Source organism: Euprymna scolopes, chromosome 27, assembly GCF_053919585.1.
Source record: "Euprymna scolopes isolate OS-2025 chromosome 27, ASM5391958v1, whole genome shotgun sequence".
Taxonomy (NCBI): domain Eukaryota; kingdom Metazoa; phylum Mollusca; class Cephalopoda; order Sepiida; family Sepiolidae; genus Euprymna; species Euprymna scolopes.
In genome coordinates, this window is record NC_136508.1 from 80,687,155 (window position 1) to 80,696,148 (window position 8,994).

Consider the following 8,994-nt stretch of genomic DNA (forward strand, 5'->3'; position numbering starts at 1 on the left):
CAAAGGTCAACTCTGTCAACTTTAACCTCCTGCCAGCGGAATCGCCGCCCCCAAACGGATTAAAAAGCTCTCTGCATGTCTGAATACTCTTTATGTAATATTTGAAAGGTTTACACCCCAAATTGGCTGAATAGTTTTCTAGACAACGTAAAGGTAAAATCTTTTGAACTTTGACCCCCTTGGTAGTCACATTTTTTGGACAAAAACCAATTAAAAAGCTTGCCCTATTCCTGAATACACTTTATGTAAAATTTAAATTTTTAAACCAAAAATTGGCTAAGTAATTTGGTAGAGACTGCAGACATCAATTTTTAAAAACTTTGATCTCAATTTTGACCCCTTAACATTTGTCGTTTTCGTCAAATTAATAAGTTTGATTCATGTCCAACTAGCCTGTATCTAAAATCTCAAGGATTAAGGCCCAAAATTAGCGGGGTAGTTTGGTAGAGTTTTCAGAGATCAAATCGTTGAACTTTGACCCCTTGACAGCAAAATTTCTGATCGAAAATCGATTAAAAAGAGTTTTCCAAATCTCAATGCCCCGTATGTCGAATTCGATTCTGTAGGCTGAAAAATGACAGAATAGTTTGGTTGGGAATATACACACACACACACACACACACACACACACACACACACACACACACACACACACACACATACACACACCCATACACACACACACACACACATACACACACACACACATACACACACACACAACTTCATTTTTATAGATATACTAGTAGTTTATCCCTGCTTTGCTTGGGCCCTATGTATTATTCATAACATGAATTATGTGTGAATGCACTTTGTCAAAATGTCAAATGTTTAGACCAGAAATTGGCAGAGGAGTTTGATAGAGTCTGCAAAGATAACTCTTTCATCTTTTGGCAGTGAAATTTTCTCCCTAAAACTGATTAAAATGCTTGCCGCATGTCTGAATACCCGTTATGTAAAATTGCGTGAGTAGTTTGATAGAGACCGCCATGGTCAAATCTTTTTAACTTTGACCCCTTTACAGATCAAATTTTCGACCCAAACTTATTAAAAAGCTTGTCCTATGTCCGAACACATTTTATGTAAAATGTCTAATGTTTAGGCTACAAATTGGCTGAGTTATTTGATAGAGACCGAAGAGGTCCATTTTTTTAAACTTTGATCTCAATTTTGACCACTTAAGATTTATTGTTTTAGTCTCAAATCAAATTAAACAGTTAGACCCATGTCCAGGTAACATACATCTAAAATTTCAAGTGTTGAGACCAAAGTTGGAAGAGGAGTTTGGTAGAATTTTCTAAAGTCAAATCGTTGAACTTTGACCCCTTTACAACCAAATTTCTGGCCGAAATCTGATTAAAAAGATTTTCCCAAATCTCAATGCCCCTCATATCAAATTTATAGTCTGTAGACTGAAAATTGAGAGAGTAGTTTGCTAGCGAAATGTACACACACACACACACACACGCAGACAATTTCACTTTCTAAAAGCAAAGATATCTGCTATTTTGAAATGAGACAAATATACATATTCTTTTTTTTTTGCGTTTAATTAAGTGTAACTGATGGACGGGCGGGCAAAATATTATTAAATCATAAAAGCCAAATAACAGCTAATAGTTTCCGGAATAACATTTATTCGGGGTTAACTAATTATATGAGAAATATTTAAAAAATTATAAATAAATACAAACCTAATGACTTACAATAAACCCAAGATGGTGTAAGGTAGTACAAATGAGTGTTGGTGGTGTAAGGAGAGCCACTTGGTTTTAAAGGCGTAGAAAGTAAGGACTTATTTTTTTCCTATTGCACCATATGCTTCACATCAGATCTTTATTATATAAGAGGTTTGTGCCGAATATAAAGGCACCTATTTTTTTTTACTGAAAAGGTTGAAGAGCTGCAAAGACGGTAGTGGTGCCATTAAAACAACCGCCTTTTTGTGCTCCAGAATTTATTCTTTTACTTAGTAAGCACCATTCTCAATGCCCTTTTGCCAGCAATAAATGATGGCTGCACATGGATGTCCGTATGGCATTTTGTCATACGAGAGTTGTTCCAATAATAAGGTCACCTATTACTTTAACTTTAAATTTGAAGAGCTATGAAAACGAGGGTGGTACCATTAAAATGAACGTCCTTTTCTGTCCCAGGATATATTTTTCTGCATAGCTACTGCCTCTTTAAATGAACTTATGACAAAAATCTAATAATATGTCTCGTCTTCTAACACATGTATGTTTCATATCGTCAATATCAGTAACAAAGAGATGAAGCGTTTAGGTCATAAATGCACAAGTTCAGTCATCATAATGTGATTCGCAATCCTTTCTAAGCCATTCGGTCAGAATTTAAAAAAAAAAATAGTAAATATTATTTTAGAGTTGATTTCACTGATTTCAGTGACTATAAATATATAAGAAATATAGATAAATATATATGTATGTATATGCATGTGGTTGTATATGTATAGACATGAACAGAGCTGTATGTGTAAATGCATATTCATACATGTATTATAAAAATATATGAGTAAATATGTCAACATTAACATGCTTTCATCGGGACTCCAAAATAAATCTCCAATGATTCATTTTGGAGTTCCTATAAAAGCATGTAAATCTCAGAACATTGGCCGATCTTAGATAAATATATCTGTATTATAAAGAGTATCTTGACTATTTGTGATGTGAAACTGCTGTTGTCTTATTATTCCAATTTTTTTCTATTTTTTTCAAAGTTTTTCAGGATTATTCCAAGGACTATTACGATGTTATATTGACATTCATCTTCCATATCCCTTACAACTCTCTGGCTAGTTCTGTGTATTTTCTTTACTTCCAAGTCTCCTTGATATTCATCTTGTGATCTGCTGGAACTTGAAAATCTACGATTAGGCAGTACGTTTCCTTCTTGTAACTATTTTGACATTTGATATCCTTGCTTGGTTGGGTTTATGTATTTGTCCGTCCAAGTCGCCGAGAATTTTATGATTTCCGCTTTCAAGTACTGCTAGCAGTTTTTTTTTTTTTTTTTTTTTTTTTGCACCATTTGTCTTTGCTTTCTAGTGTACTGCCTTCTTTTTATGGATTGTTAGCATTCAATTGATTTAATTGATTCAATTGATTCAATTTTATGGATTGTTAGCTACATTTAGTTAATATATTGTTTTTATTTTCCCCCTTTGTCCACAGAGTCTGAATTTGCTGTTTTCTTGTGTCTTGTCGATCATTGCTTTGATATAGCATGTTCTAATTGCGTAATCTTGTGCGACTGTTATCAATGGTTAAGTTTTTCTGTATAGGTGTTTATTTCGTAGTCATGTACAAGTGTTTCCAGGAATCTCATCTGTTGCCATGCCTACGAACGTAGCTGTGATTATTATTATTATTATTATTATTATTATTATTATTATTATTATTATTATTATTATTATAAACTCAATAGAAGTTTTCACACAGGTTGACATAAAAGATTTCTCTTTGAGGACAATCTGTGGTATTCCCTGGAGTCTGAGTGACAACAAGTCTCCCCAAATTTCCAGTACTTACCACCTTTTTTGAAAAACTTTGCAAATTATTTTGTGTTATCGCATTAGCTACTTATCATTGAGTTCTCATTGGTAGCGATCATAGGTCTTCACTGAGATTTGAGTAGCAAAAAGTCACCTCAAGGTCCCAGTTCTCTTCACACTCATCCAGGGGAGGTCTGGTTAGTGCTTTCTCTACTCTGTTTTTCCATTCTACTTGACCCCTTGACTATTGGCTGTGGTGCTAGTCGTGCTGACGCTAGTTATTATTATTGGCTCACATGGAGCTTTCACACAAGTCAACAAACGATCTGATTGGAAACCTGTGGTGTTCTCTGGAAGCTGAGTGACAACAAGTCTCCCCAGACGTCCAGCCCTCTCCACCTCCTTCGATAGGATTTGCAAATGAATTTGCATCATCGCAACAGCCTCTTACCATTGATTTCTCGCTGGTAGTGGCCATTGGTTTATACTGGGATTTCAGTTGCACTCAGCCTCCCCAAGGTCCCAGTTCTCTTTGCGCTTGTCCAACCGAGGTCTGGTTGGCGCTCGCTCCTCGGTCTTTCAGTCCTTATTGACCCTTCTCGGCCCTTTGGTATCATTTTTTTTTGGGGGGGGGTATCGGTGAGGAAACAATGGGGAGAATGCATGATGGGGGGTGTAGAACTTGTAAATATGCAGTTTCGGTGTTCTTCATTCCCTGTAACGCTTATTTGTTATATTGTATTGTATTATTCTCCGCATTCAAAGGTTTTCCTTAATATTTCAGTCGTTTTCATTATCGTTAGTCGTTGTACTTTTGCAGTTATTCCTCTGATTCCAATTTCTGACATTCTTTTTTCGAAGTTTTTCGGGATTGTTCATAGTGCTCCTACTATTATCGGTACTATTTGGACTTTCTTCATCATCCAAATCTTTTTTAACTCTTTGGCTAGCTCTGTGTATTTGCTTAGTTTCTCCTTTTCTTTCATACTCATCCTGTGATCAGTTGGGACTGCAAAGTCCACGATTTGACAGAATTTTTCTTTCTTGTTAATTATTACGACATCTGGTCTTCTTGCTTGGATGGGTTTGTCCGTCTGTATGTCCATGTCCCATAGGATTTTGTGGTTCTCGTTTTCGAGTGCTGTTGCAGGTTTATGCTTGTACTATTTGTCTGTCCGCTCAAAATGCAGTCGTTTACACAATTCCCAGTGTACCACCCTCCCCACTTGGTCATGCCTGTTTTTGTATTCCTTTTGGGCAAGTTTGCTGCATTCGCTTACTATATGGTTTATCGTTTCGTCTCTTTGTCCACATAGTCTGCATTTGCTGTTTTCTTGTGTTTTATCGATCCTTGCTTTGAGATAGGTTGGTTCTTATCGAGTTATCTTGTGCTGCAGTTATTAGAGATTCAGTTTCTCGGTTTATATGTCCTTTTCGTATCCATGTCCAGGTGTTTTCGTTATTCTGATCTTTTGTCATTTTTATGAATCTTCCGTGGAGTTGTTTCTCTTCCCACTTCTCTTTTCTTGTTTTGTCGTTTGTCTCTCTGTTTCTGTTTTGTTTTGCTTTTTCCGTGTTTCTCGCTGCCATAATTATTCTTTCAGTGTTTTGCATTATGTATTTTTCTAGTTCTTTTGTCGTTATTATTATTATTATTATTATTATTATTATTATTATTATTATTATTGTCGGTTAGTTGAAACCAGAGAGGGTCCACCATTGAAAGATGAGCCGATAGACACTGTCTTTGAAACTTTTGATCTTGAGCCTCCTCAGCCAACACCTGAACTACGGCGGTCGTTCCGTAAGAGAAAGGTTACCTAGCCATTGTTGGTAAACCCTAAAAGGAAGAGGCACTGACAGCTTTTACGAACAAAAAGCTTTGGAGGGAGGTGTTGAAGACGCCCCTCCATGGGATTAATGGATTATCATGACGTCACTTCCTCTAGTGACGTCACTTCCGGTATCGAGACCGGTGCCCGGCAGTCTGATATTGGTACGCTACGAAGCAGGTCGTGTGCAACCGTCCACAGTTGAGAAAATACATGTTCGTTTCCTGAAAATCCTGTTTCCTTTCGTTTATTACCATTTAACCCAATAACTATTTATTTATTTATTTATTTATTTATTTATTTATTATTATTATTATTATTATTATTATTATTATTATTATCATTATCATTATCATTATCATTATTATTATTGTTATTATTATTATTATTATTATTATTATTATTATTATTATTATTATTATTATAATATTATTACGCTTATCGCTCCGTCCGTTATCATGATGTGCACCCCTAAAAAAGGAAAGTGGAATATTCCAAAAAGTGGAATATTCCAAATTACACTCTATAAAAAAAACAATTGGTGTCGCTGTTGAGGCAAAGCTAATAAAAATGATTTGCCTTTCTTGGCCTTTTGGCTAAGATCAAAGTGTAGTATCTGTTCTTCAGGTGCAACATTTCGATTTCTTTTCTCTCAGTGGAAGAGAAATCCTTTACGACTGAGACAATTTTTCTTCCACGTTAAAAAACGACCCCAGTATCGAAATCTGTCCCGTGAAGAGGCATTGTGAATAGGTACTATGTTTAATGTAACAAAGTTTTAATATTAAAAAAGTAACTGGGAAAAGTTATTTCTGATTTAATTATAAAATGGCCTGGAAATGTCACTTCTGATTAATTATAAAATGCCCTGGAAAATGCCCATTCTGATTATTTTTTTTGTTTACTTGCCTCCCCACAAGGGCGGAATTAGACATGAGGTCGGGCATAAATTTAGGGGGAAACCAGCTCCCCAAAAGGTGCACTGTAATCAATAACAAAAATAAAAATAGTATCAGTAATTAATGATTTCTCCTCCATTAACCAAGACCAAAAAAGGAGGGATTTAAGTCACTGGAATGCTGAAACTGATACTACACTCAGAAATTCATGTTGAAGCAATGGTTGCCTAATACATAACCGTGTTAATGTTTTCTATGTATTACTTTCGAAAAGCTGCGTAAATAGTTTATGATTTAAACATTACTTTATTTCAAGTATATTTTAAGCAGTGGGTTACGGGATATGAAGTCAGTCCCGGAAATTACTCAAACCGTTTACATTACAAACATTACTTTATTTCATGTATATTTTTAACAGTGAGATGGGGGATATTAAATCAGTCCCGAAAATGGGTGAAACCATTTACGCATTACACATTACTTTATTTAATGTATATTTTTAACATTGAGGTGGGAAATATGAAGTTGGTTCCGGAAATGGCTACAACCATTTACGTTTTGGACATTACTTTATTTAATGTATATTTTTAATAGTAGGACGGGAGATTAGAAGTCAGTCCCAGAAATGGCTGAAAATGTTTACGATTTACTTTATTTCATGTATATTTTCAACAGTGGGTTGGGGATTATAAGTCAGTTCCAGAAATGGCTGAAACAGTTTACAATTTAGAGTTTACATTATTTCATGTATATTTTTAGCAGTGGGTTTGGGATATAATGTCGGTCCCGGAAATGGCTGAAACAGTTTACTATTTAGACATTACATTATTTCATGTATATTTTTAGCAGTGAGTTGGGGATACAAAGTCAGTCCTGGAACTGTCTGAAACAGTTTACGATTAAAACATTACTTTATTTAATGTATATTTTCAACAGTGGATTGGCGGATATAAAGTCAGTCCCGAAATTGAATGAGATGTGCAAATATATACTATCAGAAAGCGTCGCCCAGTATTGAATGAGATAGGTTGAAAACATATAGTAGCAAAATACCCAGCGTCGCCCGGGATCGTATGAGATGGGTGAATGATATATATTACCAGAATATGCGGTTCACCCGGGATTGGATCAGATAGATGAAACATATATACTATGAGAATACCCAGAATTGATTGATTTGTTTGTAATGAAACAATCAGCTCAGGCAATATATCAAAGTTATTATTCAAGTAAGGGGGAGCGAAATAGTGGGTTAAAGTTATGAAAATTATTGTCAAAATTCGTAACATATCCAAGAATTATGAAAAATGATGAAATGTGAGTTACTTGATTGATGTGTTTGTAATGATATAATAATCCCAGAAAATATACCAAATATATTATATAAGTAGGTAGAAGAGGCATAATGTAGGGTTTTAATTATAAAAATTATTGTCGGAATTAGTAACATATCCAGGATTATGAACAACGATTAAATGTGAGTTAATAGACTGTGTGATTCTAATAAAATAATATGCCCAGGGGAAATATATCTAAGTAATTATGTTAGTAAGAGAGGGCGATAAGGATGGTTTAAATTATGAAAAATAATTGTCGAAATTAGTAACAAATCCAAGAATTATGAAAAATGTAATATGTTATTTAATGCATTAGTGTGTTTGCAAGGAAATAATCAAATCAGAAAATACATCAAAGTTATTATTTTATTTAGTGGGGCGATGATGTGGGTTAAAATTATGAAAAATGATTGTCAACATTAGTAACATATCCAAGAATTATGAAAAGTGACAAAATGTGAGTTAATTGATTGGTGTGTTTGAAATGAAATAATCATCCCAGATAATATATCAAAGTTATTATTTTAGTAGTGGGGGTTGATAATGGTGGTTAAAAATATTAAAAATGATTGTCGAAATGAGTAACATATCCAAGAATTAAGAAAATTATTAAGTGTGAGTTAATTGATGGTTGTCTTTTTTATGAAGTAATCAGCCCAGACAATATATCAAAGTAATTTATTTAGTAAGAGAGGGCGACGAGGATGGTTTAAATTATAAAAAATTATTGTCGAAATTAGTAACATATCCAAAAATTACGAAAAATGACGAAATGTGATTTAATTGATTGGTGTGTTTATAATAAAATAATCAGCCTAGACAATATATCAAATTTATTATATAAGTAAAGGGGAAGGATATAAGGAGGGCTTAAATTATGAAAAATTATTATCGAAATTAGTAACATATCCAAGAATTACAAAAAAATGATGAAATATTAGATAATTTATTGGTGTGTTTGTAAGGAAATAATCAGCCTAGACAATATATCAGAGTTATTATTTAGTAAAGAAGGAAGGGCGAAAATGTGGGTTAAAATTATGAAAAATGTGTGTTTGTAATAAAATAATAAGCCCAGACAATATTTCAAAGTTATTATTTTATTAAGGAGGAGGCGATAATGTGGGTATAAATTATGAAAAATGATTGTCGAAATTAGTAACATACCCAAGAATTATGAAAAATGATGAAATGGAGGTTAATTGATTAGTGTGTTTGTAATGAAATAATCAGCCCAGCAAATATATCAAAGTTATTATTTTAGTAAGTTTAAATTATAAAACAATAGTTTCGAAATTAGTAACATATCCAAGAATTACGAAAAATGAAATGTGAGTTGATTGATGTGCGTGTTTGTAATGAAATAATCAGCCTAAACAATATATCAAAGTAAGGTGTGCGATATGGTG

At 33.8% G+C, this 8,994-nt stretch overlaps 1 pseudogene; it reads left to right on the top strand.

Annotated features, from left to right (window-relative positions):
• The first annotated feature begins 5,924 nt into the window (after positions 1-5,924).
• LOC145249130 (U2 spliceosomal RNA) lies at positions 5,925-6,065 on the top strand (annotated as a pseudogene).
• Positions 6,066-8,994: the final 2,929 nt, after the last annotated feature.